This window comes from Kogia breviceps, chromosome 10 (genome assembly GCF_026419965.1).
Source record: "Kogia breviceps isolate mKogBre1 chromosome 10, mKogBre1 haplotype 1, whole genome shotgun sequence".
Taxonomy (NCBI): Eukaryota; Metazoa; Chordata; class Mammalia; order Artiodactyla; family Physeteridae; genus Kogia; species Kogia breviceps.
This window is the reverse complement of record NC_081319.1, coordinates 87823126-87847569: the sequence shown is the minus strand read 5'-3', so window position 1 is coordinate 87847569 and position 24444 is coordinate 87823126. Positions and strand designations below refer to the sequence as shown.

The 24444-nt window shown below is 41.3% G+C and overlaps 1 protein-coding gene and 1 non-coding gene across 3 annotated transcripts in view; one reads left to right on the top strand and one right to left on the bottom strand.

Annotated features, from left to right (window-relative positions):
* RIPOR2 (RHO family interacting cell polarization regulator 2) overlaps window positions 1–24444 on the bottom strand; it is a 215122-nt gene that overhangs the window by 147176 nt on the left and 43502 nt on the right. The gene's annotated exons all lie outside the window — the stretch shown is intronic.
* TRNAR-CCU (transfer RNA arginine (anticodon CCU)) lies at window positions 17947–18019 on the top strand. Its single transcript has one exon. It is a non-coding gene; the product is annotated as a tRNA-Arg (tRNA).

Here is a 24444-nt window from a genome sequence, read left to right as displayed (position 1 = left end):
ATTTAATAATGACTCAAAGGTAGAACTAGATGCTGGAAGCTTCAGAGAGGAAGATTTAAGTTCAATATAATGAAGAACTTTCTAGGAACGAAGTTGTTGGTCCAGCGATACAATGATCTGCCTGAGAGGCAATAATTCCCTGTCATTGGCCGTGTGCATGACTTGGTGAGGTGTATTACAGAAGGAACTCATGACGGGTTAGACTGGGTAATTTTTTTTTTTTTAATTTATTTATTTAGTTTTGGCTGTGTTGGGTCTTCGTTTCTATGTGAGGGCTTTCTCTAGTTGTGGCAAGCGGGGGCCACTCTTCATCGCGGTGCGCAGGCCTGTCACTATCGCGGCCTCTCGTTGCGGAGCACAGGCTCCAGACGCGCAGGCTCGGTAGTTGTGGCTCGTGGGCCTAGTTGCTCCACGGCATGTGGGATCTTCCCAGACCGGGGCTCGAACCCGTGTCCCCTGCATTGGCAGGCAGATTCTCAACCACTGCACCACCAGGGAAGCCCTAGACTGGGTAATTTTTAAAAGCCCTTTCAACATTGAAAACTGTTTTCCTAATGAATTTTGAAATGCTCAGTAATGACTTTATTTTACAGGTAGAGACAAGGACAGGATCTCTTTACTGAAAACGTCTGTTAATGTGAAGCCTGGACCAGCACTCATGCTGGAAGTGGGCTTGCTCAGCTGCTGAGGGACATAGGCATTTTCCAGCTCTTTCGATTGTTTTAAAGTACAAATTTGAGAATAAGTAATGGAAAGAGAGGGTGGAAGAAAAGAAGAAAGGAAGGGAAGGAAGAGGGAGGTAGAGAGGGAGGTATCTGTCAAAATATGTTCATCTGATCAGAATAGACATTTCTTCAAATAAGGTATTTAAATAGCCTATTAGCACATGAAAAAATGCTCAATATCATTATTCATCAGAAAATGAAAATCGAAACTACAATGAGATATCACTTCACCCCCACTAGGATGGCTATGTCAAAAAGACAGATAATAACAAGTGTTGAGGGCTTCCCTGGTGGCGCAGTGGTTGAGAATCCGCCTGCTGATGCGGCGGATGCGGGTTCGTGCCCCGGTCCGGGAAGATCCCACGTGCCGCGGAGCGGCTGGGCCTGTGAGCCATGGCCGCTGAGCCTGCGCGTCCGGAGCCTGTGCTCTGCAACGGGAGAGGCCACAACAGTGAGAGGCCCGCGTACCACAAAAAATAAATAAATAAATAAAAAATAACAAGTGTTGAATAGGATGTGGAGAAATTGGAACCCACACATTGCTGGTGGGAATGTAAAATGGTGCTGCAGCTTTGGAAAACAGTTTGGCAGTTCCTCAAAAGTTACTGTAAGAGCCAGCAATTCTTTTCCTAGGTATATACCCAAGAGAAATAAAAACATATGTCCATGCAATGACTTGTAATTGAATGTTCATAATAGCATTATTAATAATAGCCAAAAAATGAAAACAACTCAAGTGTCCATCAACTGAAGAATGGATAAACATAATGTGGTTATTTGTGTAGTGCAAGAATATTCAACAATGAAAAATAGTGAACAATGATACATGCTACAGCATGGATGGACTTTCAAAACATTATACTAAGTGAAAGAAGCCAATTATAAAAGACTACATATTGCAAGAATTCATTGATGAAATATACAGAATAAGCCAATCTATAGAGATAAAAAGTAGATTGGTGGTTGCCAGGGGCTGGGGAGAAGGGGAAATAGGTAGTGACTGCTAACAGCACGGGGTGATAAAAATACTCTAAAAATTGATTGTGGTGATGGTTGTACAACTGAATACACTAAAACCATTAAATTGTACACTTTAAGTTGGTGAATCATATGGAATGTGAATTACATCTCAATAAAGCTGTTATATATATACATACACATATTATATATATAATGTGTATATACATATATATATCCATTTTGAAATTCTACCAAACTACTAACTTTTAACTGTAATAGTCCACCTAAACGTAAAGCACTTAGAAATATTTACACCAAGTATGACAAAGAATGGGAAATATCCTTTAATAAAGAACTCTTCCAAATAAAATAAATATATATAAAGAAAAAGATGGGGCTTCCCTGGTGGCGCAGTGGTTGAGAATCCGCCTGCCGATGCAGGAGACACGGGTTCGTGCCCTGGTCCGGGAAGATCCCACATGCCGCGGAGCAACTAAGCCCGTGAGCCATGGCCGCTAGGCCTGCGCGTCCGGAGCCTGTGCTCCGCAACGGGAGAGGCCACAGCAGTGAGAGGCCCGCATACCGAAAAAAAAAAAAAAAAAAAAAAAAAAAAAAAAAAAGAAAAAGATGAATAGCACAGTAAAAAACTGCGTAAGGACACAGTATTTAAGAGAAGTACAGATGGACAGTAAACCCAGAAAAGCATCAAACTCATGAACAGCTTAAAGAAAGGCCAACGGAAGTGTTCATTGGTCCAGTGTTTTTGGAGAGCAAATCAGAAACATGCTAAGAGACTCTCGAATATACTCATCCCTGTTGACAGTTTTACATTTAGAATATAATAAGGAAACAGAATATATATAAACATACTACTATGGCATCATTTATAATGGAAAAAATTGCTACACACCAAATGTATGACAATAAGAAAATAGTTACATATATTATGGTACATCCATATGTTGAAATACCATGCAACCATTTAAATTATGTTTTTGAAGAAGAATATATTATCCTAGAAAATGCTTACAATTTTAAGAAAAAGGAAAAAAAACCCACTGCAAATAGAGTATGATAATTTTGTGGGAAATAAGCCACACATATAGAAAAAAATACACCAAAGCATGGAATGGATACTAATGTTTTCTATTTTTTGCTTGAAACTTTTCTGATCATTCTAAAAGGCCTACAATGAACATGTATTCCTTTTTTTGTATTTCTTTTGAATCATAATAAAGATAAATATTTAATTTAAAACAAAGAAATATGGAACATGAGGTAAACCACTTTAATCCTCACTTAAGAGCAAGGTCTTTCTGGAACATTAGAGGTAATTGAGAGCAAATTATTATCTCCAAAAATAAAGCACTGTAGTTTCACATTTTATTGTTCAAATATAAGAAGACTCAGGGGAGTGATATGTAATAAATACCTTTTAGTTTTGATGAAAATCTTGATGATGGAAGGAAACAATGAGCTGCAGCCACTGACACGTCAGTGGTGGGAGGGTAACTATTGCTCCTGCTGAAAGGCTGCCCTGATTTTTTGATGGCTTCTAGAAACATCTTGCTCTTTGAAAGCCTAATTATTCAGCATGAATATGTTTTGAGAACTAAAGTCATCAGCATCTCAAAAAAAGTTAGAAGTGTTTATTCAACTGCATCTAAAGCTGTATAAACCACAGTGGGTTTTGGGTTACCAGCTTGAATGTCAGTCAAAACTCCACCGACATATGGTGAGTCAGGGCTGCCTGTTTATTTTGAAATAAACTCATGAAGGAAATGCAGCATTCAGCCTATGAAGCTATAAGAGTTATAGCTTCCCTACAACAGCCAGAGTGAGGTTTTGGTATCTCATTAGGATAAGTAAGAAAGTTTTTAAGGTGAAAAATGCTTTAAAAACAACTGTATTGCCCAAATATGAATCTAGTGTGAATGAGTCTTTTCCCTTCTACATTCTGAATTTCGTAGACTTTCCAAATGAATACACAGATATATAAATAACATATATATAAAAGCACCAGGCTAGCTTATTGCAGTTTCAGAACTATTTTTGTTAAGTTGAAGATCACCACTTGTATGTATAGTTTTAGGTGCATTCCCTTAACTTCTGTGAGCCTGAATTTCCTTGTTTTCAATATGAGGATGCCTTTAAATTTTAAAATTACATAATTCACTGAAGCCACCACTTTTATTCATACACACACACACCCTTCACATGAATATATAAATACATAACTTTTTTTTTGCAGTACGCTGGCCTCTCACTGTTGTGGCCTCTCCCGTTGCGGAGCACAGGCTCCGGGCGCGCAGGCCCAGTGGCCATGGCTCCTCCCAGACCGGGGCATGAACCCACGTCCCCTGCATCGGCAGGCGGACCCTCAACCACTGCGCCACCAGGGAAGCCCAATACATAACATTTTAAATGACTAGTTTAGAATCAGAGTCTTATTAATACCAAAGATATTCTCTGAGGATAAAAGCCAACTGATTCAACCAGTCGCCATGAAAAAAATGACCCCTTTCCTCCCTAACTTCCAAGTATCTTCTCACACCAGACAGCACAGTGTCTGCATTTCCACTTTCAGAGATTTATTATTTAGGAGTGAGTTTGTTGTCACTAATGCTGCATGGTGAATGAAGGCTAGGAGCATGTGCGCAGGGTGCAAATCCTAAATTCTACTTCATTGTATGACCTTGGGCAGGCTGTTTAATCATTCATTCTTCAGTGTTCTCATTCATAAAATGGGGTGAATATTAGTACCTTTCTCAGAGGGTTATCATAAGAATTATGTCATAAGAATTATGACACATGTAAATTCTCAATAGATGCTTATTATTTCTTCTGGTGGGAGAATTTCAGAGCAATGTGAGCATCTCAGGGAAAGATGCAAAAAGCCCCCAGGGTGGAAATGGTGATGAAATAAAGCTGACATTACTTCACATGCTGGATACATTTGCTTGGGCCTGAAGTACACCCTATTGAGACTGATATATTTTGGAGTAAAGGTTTAATATGGTTTTCTCTATTTCATGAACTAGTTCCTTCCCGTCTACAACTCTTTTTTATAATTGACCTCTCAACATTTTCTATTGCTCCTTATGGAATAATCAAAACCAATGGGCTTAATTTTCCTCTTTCATCTGTTGTGCTTCTTATCTATGGGCTGCACAGAGCCCCTCTCTGCTCCATTCTCACTGGGTCTACACCTGGGTGAACAAAGGACCATGGAAGGAACCTGAATGGTGAGCTAGTTATTTGCAAAGACATATGTATTTTGCTGGTTTCTTAGCCCTAACATTCTTTTTCTTATTTTTAAAAGTCACACTGTACACCTATTGTCCTGTGGGAGCGACCATGCCCTCTTCCAAGTCATCCCTAAGCCATATTAGCAAGTCCACAACACCAAGCATAAATGTGTTTTCTGCAAAATTGAACGCAGGGAGCTTCCCATTTTGAAAAAATCCTGATGAGATTAATGTGAATTGGATCTTATTCTTCTTTATGTAACCAACTATCTGTTAAAAAAAAAAGACTTGTAGGTTGATGGGAAGCCACCAGTTCTGCTTTGCTGGGAAAGGGCAAGGCCACTTCTCAAGACTTTCTCTATACCACGTTGGGACCCAGAACCAAAGAAATGGTCCATCTGTCATCCATATGACTAGTTGTTGTTTTTTGGGTTTAAAAAATAAATTTATTTATTTATTTATTTTTGGCTGCTTTGGGTCTTTGTTGCTGTGCACGGGCTTTCTCTAGTTGTGGCGAGCGGGGGCTACTCTTCGCTGCGGTGCGCGGGCTTCTCATTGCGGTGGCTTGTCTTTGTTGTGGAGCATGGGCGCTAGGTGTGTGAGCTTCAGTAGTTGTAGGATGCAGTCTCAGGAGTTGCGGCGCACGGACTTAGTTGCTCCGCGGCATGTGGGATCTTCCAGGGCCAGGGCTCGAACCCGTGTCCCCTGCATTGGGAGGCGGATTCTTAACCACTGCACCACCAGGGAAGTCCCATATGATTAGTTTTAATTTGGAAAATTACAAGCCTAGTTTGAGTACTGAAAGCAAGTTGCTAGTATAGAATGGTGATTAAAAGCACAGGTTTTAAAATGGACAGATCTGGGTTCAAATTTCCATTTAGCCACTTAACAGCTTTGTGAGTTACCAGTCTCACAGCTATACTTTCCTCCTCTGCATGGAAGAATAGTAATACAAACTTCACAGAAATTAAACGAAGTTATATATCTGGCACATAGTAGGAACTGAATAAATGGCAGTTAACATTATTATTGCTGCTAGTTGGCTAGTGACCGTGTTTTTGACCAACCAAATATAGCACTGGATGTAGGAGAGCACGTGGGAGAGGAATAGCCTATAAGAAACTGTATCCCCAGGTGGCATCCCTCTGCGAGGATGCGTCAGAGAATTCCATCCTAGAGAGTCTCCTTGGCCTTGAGTATGTAATGCAATCCAAATCTTCCCTTTGCTATTCCACAGTCCAGCATTGTTAATCTGAGAAGTTGCTAAGAACTCAATAGACACCATAAATTAACTTTGAATTACTCTCTCATTATCTTTGCCCAGATTTGGAAATTTACAAAGCAAATAAAGCGCCTCTGAGTTTATCTGCCGGAGTAATATGAGTTGAGTCTGTTATAGCAGGAATGCTTCCTCAGACATCCATATACCGTTTACACATCACCAATAGTAAACAAAATCAGGACACCTGGACATCTTAAATGTGACCCAATAACATAATGTTTTACAAATATATGCATTTTTATATAATTTTTTTTTAAAGTATGAATTGTGTACTTCCCTGATGCGAAAATAAGATCATGGCTAAGCTATGGTTTTCCTCCCTTTCCTGCTCTTGTTATAGCCACAGGTGCAACCACGGTTTGTGAATTGGGGAAGCAGGTGGTCCCTCACACCTATAGGGTAAAGGGTGGATGAGGAGCAGGGGGTACACAGAGCTCTGTAAGTCTCCACGTGCACGGGAACACCCGGCAATCCACAGGTGCATGAGGGATGCAGGCGAGGGTGTCGTGGAGTCATGGAGGGGGTAGGGGCCTTGGTGCCTCCTTTTATTCCATTAACCTGTCTCCTTGCCTCCAGCACCTCAGAGGCTTGCCTTGGCATGCTGAGGCTGGGCTTTGGGGAGGTAAGCGGGGTTAGTTAGTCAGGATGAGAGCAGGGAAGTGGTGTGACAGCGCTGGGACCAGGGGAGTGGGGAGCGGGCACACATCCTTTCTCTGGTCCTTGAATGAATGAGCACATTCATTCATTGTCCCAGGCTTCTATCTCAAATTCCTCTGCCTCACTTCTCTGTGGGATATTTTCTCCACCTCTGTGTGAGATACAAAAACAGGGGTGGGTCTCAAATAGCTGAAATTCTTTTCTCCTTTGCCACTGCTTTTGCTCTCTTCCATTCAAACAAAAGGGTGTAGAGTTTGGATGAAAACCAACAGGGTTATAAAGAATTTTATCTTTGGATAAGGCTTTCAATAGCTGCTTTCTGTGTCCTGAGCAGCAGAGTTGCCTCGTGAGTGAGTAAGTGGAAAGCACTGATCAACCCAAAGAAATATTTTCCCAGGTTTCCCTTCCCCACAGAGCCACACTGAATTCTCAAAAGGAAACAGTCAGCATAAATTCTTGCTTACCCTCCACACTTTTTCCCCTCTAAAGCAGAAGGAATTCTGAATTTAGGAAGGAAGGAGATTGAGGTTGAATGACAAAGTATGACGCGTAATGGAGGAGAGGGCTTTCTCTCTTCACCTCTAGGGAGCGCTTCCCTGCCTTTGTCCCCACACTAGCCAACTGGGTCCTGACTGAGCCTGCTCTGGCTGCAGAACTGGTAGAAGGAATCTGTACTGAGTAGGCCCAGGGTCTCCTGGCCAGTCCCCCAGTCCCAGCTTAGCCTTGAATCCCACCTACAGCCTGGTCTGTTTGGCTTCAGCGGAAAATACCACAGACTCTGGAACCATATTGCTTGGGATCTAATCCCTGCTTCCACCACTTTCTAACCCTGCAACCCTGAAGAAGTCACTTAGCCTCTCTGTGCTACAGTTTTGTCATCTGTAAAATAGAGGTTATAATAGTAGCTACCTCACAGGGTTGTTGAGTGGATTCAATGAGGTAATACTTGTAAAATGCTTAGAAGGTTTTCTGGCACCTAGTACATGCTCAATACATGGTGATTATTTTGCTGTAAGCCCACAGAAGCGTGGAGAGGGACGGGCTCACCTCGTCCTTTGGCGTTAGTGAGACACAGAGCTTGGCACGCCTTTTGCTCTAGACATGGTCCCGGGGCTGGGCTTCAGCTCCTTGATTCACAAGGAATGAACTGATGAAAACTGACCCTAATCCAGAGTATTTGCCCCAGTCTCAACCTTTCAAAGGTTAATAATGTCTTTGCAATCTCTGATTTCTAAAAGATTTTTCTTCTTTCCTTTTTCAGTAACAGAAGAAAAACATATTTGTGGTTAAAATTCATATAATTCTAAACTATAGAAAATGAAAACCAAAAGCTTTCTTCCACAAAACCCGTTTTCCAAAGGCTATTAACAATTATTGGCTTTGTTCAAAAATAAGAAATATATAAAATAAAAAGAGTAATAGTTTTGCTTGGTTGTTGCTACTTCCAGGATCCAGATTCTTTTAGTTCTGCAGAATGAATTCATGCAGAATGAATTATTCAGTAGTTAGTGTGACTAACATGGCCCATGTGAATGAATTTAGTAATTTAGTCAAGGGTTTTTTGTTTTTTGTTTCCTTTAGTTCCACTTATGAGTGACTCAACTTGCCTTGTTACTATTGTCTTAGTAAGATTTATTCTTGCGTAGTGTTGCATTTTGTTAATTACATATTTCTGAGGCCAAGCAAGCTTATCACATACACATATTCAGGCACTAAATATTTATTTTGAAAAAACGTTTCTAAGTGTCTAAATTTCTTCACACATTAGAGAACATTTGATCTCAATGACTTGCTTACTGTGTGACTTCTAGAGAATCAAAAAAAAGTAGTTGGTCGATGTCCCTGTTTCTCTACATAAAGAATGGATGCCATATATTAGTTTGTCAGATGGTCATAATAAGGACCTAATAAGTTTGAAATACCACCATTAAAAACTAGTTAAGATAGGGACTTCCCTGGTGGCACAGTGGTTAACGATCCACCTGCCAATGCAGGGGACACGGGTTCAAGCCATGGTCTGGGAATATCCCACATGCCACAGAGCAACTAAGCCTGTGTGCCACAACTACTGAGCTTGCACTCTAGAGCCCGTGAGCCACAACTACTGAGCCCACGTGCCACAACTACTGAAGTCCACGCACCTAGAGCCCGTGCTCCACAACAAGAAAAGCCACCGCAATGAGAAGCCTGTGCACCTCAACAGAGTAGCCCCCGCTGTCTGCAACTAGAGAAAGCCCACATACAGCAACAAAGACCCAACACAGCCAAAAATTTAAAAATAAATTAATTTTTAAAAAACTAGTTAAGATACTATATTTCTGCAAATTGTTAAACTGGGCTTCATCAAAATTAAAAACGTCTGCCCTTTGAAAGATACTATTAGTGAATAAGAAGATAAGCCACAGATTGAAAAACAATCTTTGCAAAGCACATATCTGTTAAAGGACTTATATCTGCAGTATATAAAGAGCTCTCAAATCTCAACAATTAAAAAAAAATAATAGTAGGCAAAAGATTTGAGCAGACACTTTACCAAAGAAGATATACAAATGTCAAATAAGTACATGAAAAGATACTCAATGTCATTAGTCATTAGAAAAACACAAATTAAAATCACAATGAGATGTTACTATACATCAATTAGAATGGCTAAAATTAAATAGACTGACCATACCAGGTGTTGGTGAGGATATGGAGGAACTGGAGCTCTCATACACTGCTGGTGGGAATGCACAACAGTACAACCTCTTTGGAAAAGTCTGTCAGTTTCTTAAGAAGCTAAACATATACCTGCCATACAACACAGTCTCTGCAGGAATAAGTATTTATCCAAGAGAAATGACAACATATGTCTATACAAAGACTTGTACACCAACAATCATAGAAGCTTTTTTGGTAATAGCCAAAAACTGGAAATGACTCAAATATTCATCAGCAAATGAATGGATAAACAAATTATGGTATGCCCATACAATGGACTACTACTCAGTAATAAAAAGGAACAAACTATGGATATATGCAACAACATAGATTAATCTTTAAATAATTATGCTGAGTGACTGAAGTCAGACCAAAAAAGAGTATATCTGCTTTTATTCCATTTATGTAAAATTCTAGAAAAACACAAATAATCTATAGTGACAGAAAGAAGATCAGTGATTGCTTGGGGAGGAGGTCAAAGGGAGGCAGGAGAAATGTATTATAAAGGAGCACAGGGAAACTTTTGAGGATGATGAATACGTACACTGTCTTGACTGCAGTAGTGTTTTCATAAGTTTACACATATTCCAAACTTATCAAATTGTATATTTAAAATATATGCAGTTTGCTGTATGTCAATTAGTCAATTATACTTCAGTAAAGTTGTTTTAAAAAATGATGTAGTTCTAGAAATATAGCCTCAGAGTACCATAGTAGCACTACTTCTTATTTCTAGTGCCCTTATGAAATTTCTCCCCAATTCTTCTATTTAGAGGCCAGACCGACATTTATATATATATATACTAAAATAAAGCAACTATGCGAATAAGCATATAAACTTTGGAATCTGACTGACCTGGGTTTTAATTCTGGCAAAGATAGTTAGCTGTTCCCAAATGCCTTTTCTCCACTTATCTCTTAATATTAGAATGCTTGAGTCTTAGCTAAGCTCATGGCTGCCTAGAATAAAGACTATAGTTTTCTGACCCTCTCTGCAGCTAGCTGTGGCCATGATTAAGTTCTAGTCAATGGAATATAAGCAGAAAGATTATGTGTGACTTCTGAGAAGTGTCTTTAAAGGGTGGAACACACACTTCTTTGGCTTTCCTCATTTCTGCTGGCTGGAATGAGGATGTGATGGCTGGAACCTGAGTGGCCTTATTGAACCATGAAGAAGAAGCCATATGTGAACAATAATGGGTGACAACATGGAAGGAGTTCTAGATCTTGACACCCTGAAGCATTACATCAGCCCTGCACAACTTACTTCCAGCCTTTTTCACAGAGAAAATGAAATAAACTTCTACCTTTTGTTTAAATCTCCCTGTTTCCTAACATGTACAAGTGGTCCAAACCCTAACTTATATATTGGACAAATTACTCACAATTTTCTAATCTGTCAAATTTGAATAAGTTTATAATAGTTTCTATCTTAAAGAGTTATTGTGAGGACTAAATGAGACAATACATTTAAACACTTGGAGTTGAATCTGACCCCACAGTAAGTGCTCAATAAAATATAAGCTTCACTTATTGTTATTATTTACATGAACTCATCCCTGACTTAGGAAATAAAATCAGCCCCAAGATCTTAGTTCAGCGACCACTATGTAGTACAAAGGAAAGGAGGGCATAGTGGGCCCCCCCTTTGCCCTGGCACCCTGGTGCCCCAAGGAGGCACCTTGATGGAAGTTCTTCCTGGTGCTCTACACATCCCAGTGCTGCTGCTGAGACTGGTATCGGGGCCTGGGGAAGCCCTGCCAACCGCTCTGCCACCTATTCTGATCAATTAAACGAACACACGTCTGACTGAAAGTAAAAGGCAGTGGATTTGGCATCCTCTCCTCTGGAAGTGCTCTCCCTGGACAACATACATGACTGGCACCAGGTTTCTTTGCTGTGAGCAATTCCATATCCAAAGGACCTTAATTTTTTCCAGTTGGGAGTGGATAATTGACTAAAAACCACAAGGAAACACCACTACCTGAGCCAGTGTCATCCTCTCAGTATTCTCAACAGGGGCATCGACTCCTTGGACAAGTTAATTTTCAGTTCCGTAAACTTGGCTGGGTGGTTTAAGAGGACAGAAGGCAGCTTTGCTAGGAGAAAAGGGGTCAGTTACTGTTTGGAATTCAAGAGCTTCCTCTCTTTTAACACTGCCAGAAGACGGCCAAGAAGAGCAGCTGTAGGTAAAACTGGATTCTGAAAAGCAAGAGGTGGTATCTGGGGTTCCACAGGCCAAGTAATTAAAAAAGAAGAAAACCCACTGAAATGAAAGAGAAGGCTGTAAGTGAGCAAAATCTCTCGACAATAACAAGTGGTTGACTGTCCCTGAATATCTCAGCGGGACCACATTGTCCCAGGAAATCCTAACCCAAGTGTATTATAAACCTGAGAATGGAGGGCAGTTACTCAGGACACCCAGCCCTGACATGTTCCTTCAGCTGGTGATGAAAGGGCCATAGACAAGATGACTTTGTGTCCCCCCCCCACAGCCGCACGACTGCCACACCCACACTTCCCATCAGAGATGACTTGGGAATGCGAAGTAGGGGATTCCGGGACCGCTAGGCCCCTGGTTAACATAAATCCAATTACTCTTCATGGGCCCTAGATAGAGAAGTGTCTGGGCTGAGGTAGAGAGTAAGTTACTCTGGGAAACTTCTATTTTATTTCACATGATTTGGAGTGGTAGTTAACAGAACCAATGACAGAATCAACATTCAAAGACTGTAGAAAGGCTGGAATAATGTACTAAAAATCATGCAAAATATAAATAAGAGCTACATATTATAAAGTCCTATGTTTACATTCCAGATATCAGCTGCATGAACAAAGGATGGGAAAAAAATCTTGATAATATTTCAACATGATAAAAACAAAGGGAAGCACTCTCCAAACCTTCTTCCATAGAATTCTCTTTCAGAAGGTTCATAGCGTACATTGCATAATATTAATTCATGTTTTCCTAAGCACTTATTACATGCTGGGCATTGTTGTAAGGCTTCGGGTATATTCACTGATTTATTTCTCGTAACAACTCTCTGTGGCAGGTACTATTATTGTTGTTCCAGTCTCCCTGTGGGGAAACGGAAGGACATTTGATCAAGGTCACATAGCTGGCAGAACTAGAATTTAAACCACTCTTCACTGCTATGTCATAATGCCTCTCCAAGGACTCATAAGTAAAGAAACTGGTTTTACTTTGAATTAAAATTTCACATACTTGTTTGAGCACTGAACACTGTTTTTTTTTTTGGTCACACCATGCAGCATGCAGGATCTTAGTACCTCGATCAGGGATTGAACCCACACCCCCTGCAGTGGAAATGTGGAGTCTTAACCACTGGACCACCAGGGAAGTACCTGAACACTTTTTTTTTAAGGCGCCCCAATTATACCTTATAGATTAGTGTTTCTTTAAACAAGTTGGGAACCAGTGCTAAGAAGGTTAGTTGACCATAATGAAGACCAGTAAAGTGGTACAGTCATCCTCAAACCGAAATAAATGAACAGAAGAACAATTTTATTCCAGAGATGTAGTTGTTTGACTGTGTACCCTGTGCTTATCCAGCCTCACCTGGAACATTCTGCTCAGTGCTGGGTACCATGTTTTCTCATAAACCAAAGATGACCAAGAGTCACTTGAACCTCACTATCAGCTGAGAAACAGCTGACATGGATGGGGGAGTGTAGTCTGGAGAGGGGCTGAGAGGAAGATACTAACTTCTTTAAGTATCTGAAGGGCTTCTGGGTATTCCTTTAGAGGACAGGAATGGGATGAACAAGCAAAAGTACTAGAGAAGCAAATTTCCACTCAGAATGAAGGAGAATTTCTTAGAATACAACAGGCTTTTTGTGAAGTCTTGGATACCTGACTCTCTGGGATGGCTGAGCAGGAGTCAAGGCTGGCTGACACGGCCATGGAGACAGCTGTGGCGTGGTGGAAAGAGTGTGGTCAGAGGACCATAGCTACGGGACCTACATCCCAGCCCGTCTCAGTTTCCCAGCAGTCAAATGGAGGTAAGGACACGTATTTCATATTGGGAGGGTAGAAAGAAGTTTAATGATAGAGTGACTGATGGGTGGTGTCCTATGGGAAATTGCTTGATGCCATGGAAGTCTCCAAGTATATACCATCAGACCAACTATCCTAGATGTTACGGAACAGAGAGGCTCCCAGACCAAACTAAAAGGCTCAAATCACAAATTTCATTCAATCATTTTAAAACACAAAAAGAGATGCAAAGGGAGTAAGGTGGAGTCCTATCAATACGCTTACGATAGGGTTACAAGCAGAGTGGAGGACCATGCCATGTAAAGCCTGGGATGTGCAATGTTCACAAAACAAAGACTGACAGCAAACTGCCAACAAACTGACTTTGCACCCAGGTGCAAATGGCCTTGTCGTTTGGTGGCAAGTATAGCATACACCTCATGGGGTAAGTCAGAAAGCCCTGGGGGTTGTCAGAGGCTTCTCTATTCACAGCATTGCACCTAAATAGAAGATTTTATCCTTCTCCATACTGATAATAAATTAACCAGACCTATACTGTCTTGTCCTCAACAGATGGTTCTTGTTTTTCCCTTACACTCATCTAAAGGCCCTCACCACAAACTACAGCTCTGAAATTGAGTTTTAGAAGAAACATCAAAGAATCTCAATAACAGATGGTATCTGATACCTGCCAGACTCTACCCAAGGACAGAATTGGGATTTTCAGGACTCTTTTAGTCATGAAGCAGACTTCATGAAAGTCGAGCTTAACCCAAGATCACAAAACAAGAACTAATTACCTAAGACTGAAATAATGAATTTGATTGTGGTTAATGTTCCATTGTGAATTACTCCTTAAGCTGTCTTGATCTGTCAGTTGAACACTGAACACACGTTCAACTGGTATCTTTTCCTAACTGATCCCTCAGGTTTCAGAAAACTTTCTATAAAAGCTCTTCTGATAGGTTGTCAAGAAAACCCAACGAAAAACAATTCTGTAGAAAAGATGTTATATATTGATTGATTTCACTACTTAGAAAAGTAGTTGAAAGCTTTGCAAAGTACATTTACTGTTTTTTAAACATTTTGTTGTGATATAGTTAATTGCATAGATTCAATACTCAATACCTCCTGTTGTACTTACATAAATAAAACAGGCCAGGTACCACAAAACATACTATGTCAGAAATAAAATTTTCAGTCTTGGTTTCTGGATATTTTTTCACAATGAGAGTGTTGTTGGCTTACCTAAAAATTAATGATACTTGTGGTCAGGTTGTAATATGTGCTTTTTTTAGACTATGTCTCAGTGTGCTGAGAAGATAAAGGTCTTACCTTCTGGACCTGTCAGAGGACACGATGAAATCAACTTCAATAGGTGGATAATTACACAAACATCACAAACAATGCTTCTGATAAGGAAGCACAAGAGCTAAATCAACAAATAAGAATTCAACACCAAAAGAGGAATCTTGACATTGCAAAGACAATAGAGCAGATAAAAAAGATATGACGCCTGGATGTACAGAGCTTCATGTGGCCTCATGGTCTGGAGAAGCTGACAGAAGTCACAGCCCCGGGGCTTCTGAAAAGATTGGACTGATTGGACTCATGTTGATATGGGTGAATTGTTTAAAAGATGCTATTTCCATATCGTTTAATAATGACTCTTTATAATAACATATCTGTATGATATTAGAATGGAAACAGCGAATATTCAGAGCGTGACTTGTAATGTGCATTTGTTGCACCGTTGAGAAGATAAAGCTATGCCATAGAAGAAATAAACCAAATAGCATGGATGAAACTCATAAGATGTGCTAAGTAAACGTAAATAGCTAGTAAGTAGAGCATGTGTATGTTAAACGTAGACAGAAATGAGTGAGTGGACAAGCTAGGAGAATCTTAATATTCATGAAATAATAAATATACATGAGACATATGAAGCACTAACAAGAAAACCCAAATACTCAGGATACAAAATATGCACGAACACTCAATGTTCCTAAGGCCTTAATTCGGCCAACCATTGGTGTCAGCCATCATGGCCAATGCATTCTCTCTCCATGAACTACAAATAAAACTCGTGGTTGTTCACTAACCTAATTAATGACCTAGATAATGACAAGGGCATACTTGTCCCCATCCCTGTGTCTCTCTGACAAGTGTGTGTCCTTAGCTCCAGACACCGTCTGCCTGTGGACCCTCTTGCTCAAGCTTCAGTTGTGGTTTTTACAAACCAAAGCATCAGTGGCGAAGGTTGATGTGGCTGGGAGAGAAAGAGAGAGAACAGAGAGATACAGAGACAGAGAGAGAAAGAGAACAGATGAACTTTGCATACCCTAGGATTCAGGCGCCATGGTCCTTCCACCCCATTTACATCCTGTTTTGTGTTACTACCACTTGCTTCTCCCTGTGTATTTTATCTTATTTATTTTTTTTATTTTTTTATTTTTTGCAGTACGCGGGCCTCTCACTGCTGTGGCCTCTCCCGTTGCGGAGCACAGGCTCTGGACGTGCAGGCCCAGCGGGCATGGCTCACGGGCCCAGCTGCTCCGCAGCATGTGGGATCCTCCCGGACCGGGGCACGAACCCGTATCCCCTGCATCGGCAGGCAAATTCTCAACCACTGCTCCACCAGGGAAGCCCTCCCTGTGTATTTTAAATTAATAACCCATGTGACTTGAGCATTTTAATTTGATCTGTGAGCCTTTCTGTTGTGACCTCTGGGATAGCTTGCCTGGTAGTGCCCTAGGAGGTACATACTGCATCAAGGTAATTTTGCACAAGACAGATGGAATCCAGGATTCTGGAACCTTAACCAGCTAACTACTATGATCATGTCCCGCAGCTAGGTTCCCAAGGGACATTCTATACACAGTGTCTGGGGGCATCTATGGAATCCTATGTGTGGATTTAGGCCCACGGAATTCACAGTGAAATCTGACCATGGGCTCCCAGTGTTCTGGGCCACTTGGAGCCATGAGTTCTTCTGCTTAGATTAGGTGTCCACCAAAACTGACTAAGTGGCATCCTTATCACCCGGGCCCATAACCAAACTTTAGCTCAAAGGATCAAGGGAAAAAAACAACGGCATCCTGGAGACAATGGGTCAAGGGAAGAGTTACATGAACTAGTCTAATCTCACTCCAGGCCTTCCCACGTCCCTGATTTCTGGGATAAGAAAGGATTCCACAGAGAAAGTTCACCATAGGGACTCAGGGTTCCAATTCATTTTGTGTCTACCATCACATTTTGAAAGCTCTGGCCCTTAGCACCAAGGCCCTGGGTGGGGGGGGGGGGGGGGGGGGCGGGGGCAAGAGAGGGAGCCAAGCACTCCACCTGGTGGTCAGAATATTGTATTAACAGGTTTTTACTAAGAATTGGTTGCACTGAATTATTTAAGCAGTCGATAATGGTTTGTTTTCTCAAGGGCTCTGCAAATGGTCACAAGATAGAATACTATAGGAGACCCTTCCTTTGGAGGCCAGGTGGCCTGGGTGACCTCTAAAGTCCACTCTACATCTTAGATCTTATGAACCTTTCATAATTTGTCTTGTCACAAATGCAAAAGACATTACAGGCAGTCCTCACTTTGCATGATTCCAATATGCACGAATTTCCAGTTCCACGATTTAGTTAGTAACACCAGTCCCTCAACTACACGCCTCCAATTTCAGTTCCTGCAGTATATTAACCATGAGTGATTGCATCGGTACAAACTTCGCTTATAGCTCCTCAGTCCACAAATCACTTATGGAAATGACAGATTTGCATTATGGTCTGTGACTGGTCACGTCAGACAGTTTGCACACAGACAGCAAAGTGTGTAGTTTTGTTGCCTCATTATCTCTCAGTGACAAAAACCATGTGACGTTTTATCAAAATGGATAACTGAAAGAGGGAATTGGCCAATAAACACAGAAACAAAAAGGGATGATGTGGTAAGTGAAATTCCAACTGCATGTAAGGCGAGTTATAGAAGTAACAAGTAACTGTGGGAATAGTGTCACTGCCATGTTGTAGAGACTAGATATTCAGTCAGAGGAACTTTGGGAAGGAGAACTTACTGACATAAATGAAGGAGAGGATGAGGATGTCTCAGCGGAAGTGATACCGGCCAAAACTTCTCACTAAAAAAACTCTCAGAGAGATTTTATGACATTGAAATCACGAAGGACAAAATGTTGGAAGCCGATCCATATTTAGAAAGCAGTATGACAATTTGCTAAGGTGTAGGAAAGATGCTTGCTCCATACGGTATATTATACAGAAGTGAAGTACAGTCTAAATTGCTTTTGATAAGTTTTTTACAAAGAAATAAAACACATTAATTCTCTGTATTTCTAACGTTTAAATTACAGTGTACCAGGGACTTCCCTGGTGGCACAGTGGTTAAGATTCTGCACTCCTAATGCAGGGGGCCGGGGTTCGATCCCTCGTCAGGGAACTAGATCCCACATGCATGCTGCAACTAAGAGTCCGCATGCCACAACTAAGGAGCCCAGCTGCCATAACTAAGACCTGATACAACCAAATAAATAAGAAAAAAAACCTTGAAATTACAGTGTACTAAATATTAGTTTTGCAATTTTTTCATTTTCCTATCTATTTATAACTGGCAGTAAAAGAGTCTTTAATGTTTTGACAAACATTTTTAAAGTTTATGGAACAATTTTCATTTTCCTATTGATTATCAAGATAACTTTGCATGATTTCCGCTTACACAGTCATTTTTAGGCCTGCACAACCATACAAAGTGAGCACTGGTTGCAATCTTTAAAGCAGGGTTACAAACTCAAATGCCTTCCAGAGCCAGGAAGGTAAGGCAAATGAGGGAAGCAGGAAGGTAAAAGATGATGTGTGACCACAAACTCGCTGGGCATTGTGGGAAACGGCGGAGACCGTGCCCTAGGGAGCTCTATCCTGTTCAAGAAAGGCAGCCTCAACTCAACTCTATGGAGAGGCGAGCCGAGAGAATTGTTGGCCCAGGGTTGCCAGATCTTCTGATTCTGCAAGAGATGCCTGAAATCTGGATTTATATGTGAAAGCTCACAATTTTTAAACAAAGATAGTGTTTCAAACTTAAAACGTGCTGTGAACCAAACAGACAAAATGGCATCAAGCGATGGCCTTTATTTTAACATGCCTGTAATAGAACGGTGTCAGTGTTGGATGAAAGATAACCATTAGAGGTTCGGTACTAGGAAGGATGGGAAGTCAGACGATTAAGAATTTTTGTTGGTGCCTCTTTTGTTGGCTGCTCGGCTTGCAGGATCTTAGTTCCCCCACTAGGGACTGTACCCAGGCCTCTGCAGTGAAAGCGCAGAGTCCTAACCACTGGACCACCGGGGAATTCCCCCACTTCCTTGTTTTATCTGTGGCCAGAGTGAACCTGAGATTCCCACCACTGCATCTCTGGAAGACAGGTCACCGCTTGAACGTGTGTAGGGCACCTGAAATGGAGAACTCGTTATCACATTCGCTAGGTGTCCTGAAGAAGAAAGATTCTTAAAGGATAGGAAGTAGGAAGTTTTGCTGGGTATATGGAATAGAAAGCACATAAAATAAATGGCTGCTGCTGTGGTCACCCCAGTGAAGGGCGGCAGGGAGGGGGAGCCCCAAGGGGGCTGCCACAAAAGAAGATGGAACCACCGTCAGGAGTGAGGAGTCAGGGCACAGAGGCAAACTTCCTCTACTGTCTCATTGTGGATTTTCCCCCCAGTTCTATTTCATATTTATTAGGTCGTATACTGAGCCCCTGAACTGCTTCTGTTTGCCCATAGACTTGACAAATTACAGCTCAAATTATTTAATAAGACTAGAAGTTGTCAAATTGATTTTTATAACCATCCTTAGATACTGGAGGGAGATTAACCATCTGGAATTTCTATTTAGACATGTAACAGCAACTTCAGCTCAGACAAATGAGGACTCTGAGTTGGAAGAAATCCTAGAGGCCACTTAGCTGAAGCCTCAATCAGAGAAGGAATTTCCCTTTAAAACCCTTGGCTGGAGACCAGCAGGCTTCTGCTTGCAACACTCCCCCAAATTTGCTTCACCTTCAGTAAATACATTCAGCAGCCTCACATATATACTTCCGACATCTAAGAACAAGACAGATGCTAAGGGTCTGACCACCTTCTCGCTCAATGAGAATAGAACATTTGCAAATGGAAGGTTCGATGATAATATGGCACAATTACAGAAAGAAGATCTGGAGGACAAATGTGATTGCTCAGGTAAATATATCATTTTCAGTTTGAAAAGAATAACCACCTGATGAGGAATCATTATGAGTTTTGAGAGCTGAAACCAATTTTTGGTGAAGGATGAGCATATATAAACAAGGCCACAGCATTTTTGGAGTCATTTTCTTTCTGTCTTTGACTACACCAAAGCATTTCTTCCTTTTAGAAATTATATTAACAGTGTTATAGAAAATTTAGGAAAAACATGCATAATCCTATATACAAATACACTTTTCCTTTTGCATCTTTCTTCCCAACCAACCTTTGCTTGGATGCATACATAGTTTGACACGGTTGTCATCAAAGGGTTCATATTATTTGATTTTGAGGAAGATACTCTCACTTTGTTCCTAAATACTCATTTCCCCATTTTTTCTTGTTAATAAAACCCTGATCTTGCTTCCAAGTGGCAATGTGCCTGGTCCCAGGTAATGAATCAGATTTGGTAAAACAACTGTAATCATCCTGCTTCCCGTTTTTCCTTACAGCTACGGTGTAATCTGTGAACCAGCTTTGTTAAAAGAGACATAGGGAATGCCTGCTGGGAGTGCTTCTGGGAACATTCTCACTTTCATCATAAAAGGGAATTCCCTTACCCCTTCTTCCTACATTGATCAAAGACGTGATGGCTAGAGCTTTGGCAGCCATCTTGTGACCAAGAGGAAAAGCTCAGGAGAATTACAGGGGTGTTGGCTTTGAACCAACACTGAAATTGGATTTCTTGCTTTATGAGAAAAATAAACTCTATCTGAGCCACTGTGGTTAGGCTGTCTGTTACAGCTGAATATAATTCTAGCAGATTAAAGCATTTTATTTCTACTTAATTTCTTAATTATTCTTTGCAATAGGTCATAACATTTTGTTGATATGCTATAATTTAATGACATCATTTTATTGTTGAGGATATAGGTTGTTTTTAGTTATTTGATATTACAGACAACACTTCAACAAGCAGCTTTGTGCATTTAGCTTTTCATTTTATCAATAATGTGTTAAAGGCTATGAGTATCTTGATGGTTCTTAAATTGCTTTTCCAAAGTATTATATAAATGTACAATGCCTCCAAGAGTATATAACTAAATTAATTTCACCATAATTTCATCAGCAATGCGTCTTGCCATTATTTTTTGGCTGAATTTTTTTAGGTATAAGATGCTACTTCAAGTTTGCTTTAATTAACAACTCAGTTTTAATAGGAAGAAGTTAGTGACTTGTGTAAAATGGCTGAGAACTAGGCCAAAGCTGCCTGTGAACATGCAGGCATTTAGCCTCCCTGCCTGAATCATCTTCTCTTTTTATTGTGAGGGCTGTGCTGCAGTGCAGGATCCCAGCCCTGACTGGCCTCTCAGCTCTGCCACATGTCTTCCCTCTGAAGGGGATGCTCAGCCTGGAAGTGCACAGAGACCTTCCCTGGCATTGATTGTGGCTGCTGAGGAAGCCGGGGCCCCAGCAGTGGGATCTGCTGGAGAGGCAAAGGTTGGTCCAAATGAGCCCATGAGAACGGAGGACAACAGTTCCGGAGAAGAACTGTTTCGTAGGATCCCTCTATATCCTCAGCGGCACCATGGGGGGAGGGCGGGACCAAGGGAAAGCATCCCACAGCAGGCAGGCAACCGGGGGGAGGGAGGGGTCTGGGCAGCTACACCTGGTCTGGGAGCTGGTAATCCCTAAAGCCTAATCTACCCCCTTGTATGGTTCGTCATCTTCTAGGCTCTCTGCCCAAGGAGGGTGAGCTAAGCAAGCTTGGGGGTGAGGGTTGCAGGGCCACAGTGCTGCACAACCCCAGGGGGCACTGCTCACACAGACTACAACACACGAGGCACCCCCTGCTCAGTTACAGCTATCAAGTATGATGAGGATGGGGTGATCGTGGTGGACTCACCTTCTCACATCACTTCTCTGCTTAGAAACCATCCCTGGCTCCCCTTGTCTCTACAGTCCAAACCCTGAACATAATGTCCTTCATGACGTGGCCCTACCGAACCCCCAGCTCTGTGCCACGTTCCCCTCTTCCCCACCACTTTTCCTGCTTCCTTTAACATTGGACAGTCCAACCATGTTGACGTACTTGACACACCCAAACACCACCATTTACTCTCAACACCCAGCCTGGAGGTTGCCTTCTTTGGGAAGTCTTTCCCTCAGTGCCCCAGGGAAGAGCAAGCCACTTCCTCCCTTGTGAAGTACCCCCCGTGTGACCCTGGCACATTGCCGTTGCACAGACTTCTGTTCTAGCACTTATTGTATTGTATGTAGTTCACTTCGCTGTTGCACTGTGAGTTCCCTGCAAGACAGAGCCCTCAAACTTTTCAACTTTGTGTTTCTAGCACACAGCATAATGCACAACCCGACGTGGTACACAACAGATGCTTGCTAAATTAATGACATTTTATGGGTCTAACTTGTTTTGGAATAGAACTCATTCTTCAGCTGCAATGGTATATATGATCAAGAGACTACAACTGTCCCTTCTTAGTCTCATTGTTTCAATTGCTGGATCACTAGCAAGGTTGAATTCCGGTGGTTCTCAAAGTTGGCTACTCGTCGGATTCACCTGTGGAGCTTACAAACCCCCCCCCCCCCCACCACCAATAAGCACAGAACAATTAAATCAGAATCTCTGCTGGGAGGAGGCAGGCATTTGTGCTTTAAGGACCATTCCGCAGTCGATTCCAATATACAGCCTCACGCCGAGAATCACTAGCTTGAACACTCCTGAGCAGTTAGTTAAAAAAAGCTTTTCCTGTGTGCCCCCCATATACTACAATATAAGCACTGTGTTAGGCATTTGGAAGTGGGGTGGGAGGTGGAGTCTGCCCCTAAGGGCAGCCTCAGAATTTCTATGTTAGTCATAGTACTTGCCCTGAAGAAACTGCATTCCTTACAGTTGCAAGAGGCAATAGAATATGGCCTAAGATGGTATCTAAATTGTATGGTTTAGATTCAGGTTTCACAACAGTGATGTTTTGGGTTAGATTATTCTTAGTTGTGGGAGGCTGTCCTGTGCACAGTAGGATAGGATATTTAGAAACAGCTGTATCCACTAGATGAACACTCCCGTCTCCATCACCATTTATCAAAATCAAAAATGTCTTCAAACATGGCCCAATGTCCTCTGGGACTAAAATCGTTCCTTATTGAGAACCACTGATTTTCATTTAGGTGTTGCATTTGAACGAGACCACATGATTGGTATGCACATTAAAGTGAGAAACAAGCACCATTCTAGAGCATTGCTTCTCAACGTGTGGCCCCCGGTCAGCAGCATCACCTAGGAACTTGTTGGACATCTATATTCTTGGGCCTCACCCCAGATGACCCCCAAACTCTGTTTTAATAAGTCCTCTGGGTGATCTTCACACATGTTCAATTTTCAGGTGCACTACTAAATGGTCTAAAGAGGGATGGAAGATTGAATGCTTTGGAGCAATCGGAAAATTCTTAGGAGTAGAGCTTGATTCGGGGTTGGCCGGGAGGGTATTACAGGTGAAGGAAACACCATTGGAGAAGGATTTTCAGATGTATATTAGCCTATACTCTGAAACTGCCAAATCCCTCATTTTCTCCCTTAATTTTTTTAAACTTTCTCAACTGTTTGCTTTCTTGAATTTTGATTTAAAACCATTTCTCCTAGGGACTTCCCCAGTGGCGCAGTGGTTAAGAATCCGCCTGCCGATGCAGGGGACATGGGTTCGTGCCCCGGTCTGGGAAGATCTCACATGCCGCGGAGCGGCTGGGCCCGTGAGCCATGGCCGCTGAGCCTGCGCGTCCGGAGCCTGTGCTCTGCAATGGGAGAGGCCACAATGGTGAGAGGCCCACGTACCGCAAAAAAAAAAAAAAAAAAATTAAAAAAATAAAATAAAAATAAAACCATTTCTCCTGCACTTTGTACTCTGTGATGTGTTCGTCAAGTTGTTCAAGTAATTCTCTGAGAATCTCAACAAAACAGATGATCACTTGCAAAACCACAGGAGTGTGTTTTTGAAAAGTTGTGCATAATCAAATATTTACCTTCAGACATATGTACAAATCACTACATATTTATAAATGTATTTCTCATTTACAGGGATTTTGTATTGTGGACCATTTTTATACAGTTAATAACAATCCCCTTAATTTCTACTTTTAGTGGATTTCAGATCTAATATCTCAAATCTATCCTCAAACCCGCAGCTAGAGTGAGATTTCTAAACCAAAAACTCCAATCCCTTCATTCTCTTACTTAAAGCCTTTCAGTGATTCCTTATGGGCCTCAGGATAAAGTCCAAACTCATTATTTTTCACAAGACCTTTCACTACCTAGGCTTACTTATCTTTCTAGTCTCATCTATAGATTAAATTATGGGCAAAAAAAAATCCACGATGAACAAAATATCAAAAATGTAGGTAGAGACAGGCTATCTGTTGATATTTGCTTAGTGACCTCTGTTATTGTGCGATGGGAATTCTTTTTTTTTTAACCATGCTTTTATTGTTCACTGTTAGTTCTTTTAAGCTAAGTCTCTACTGTTTTTTTTGTTTTTTTTTAAAACATCTTTATTGGAGTATAACTGTTTTACAATAGTGTTAGTTTTTCCTTTACAACAAAGTGAAACAGTTATACGTATACATATGTTCCCATATC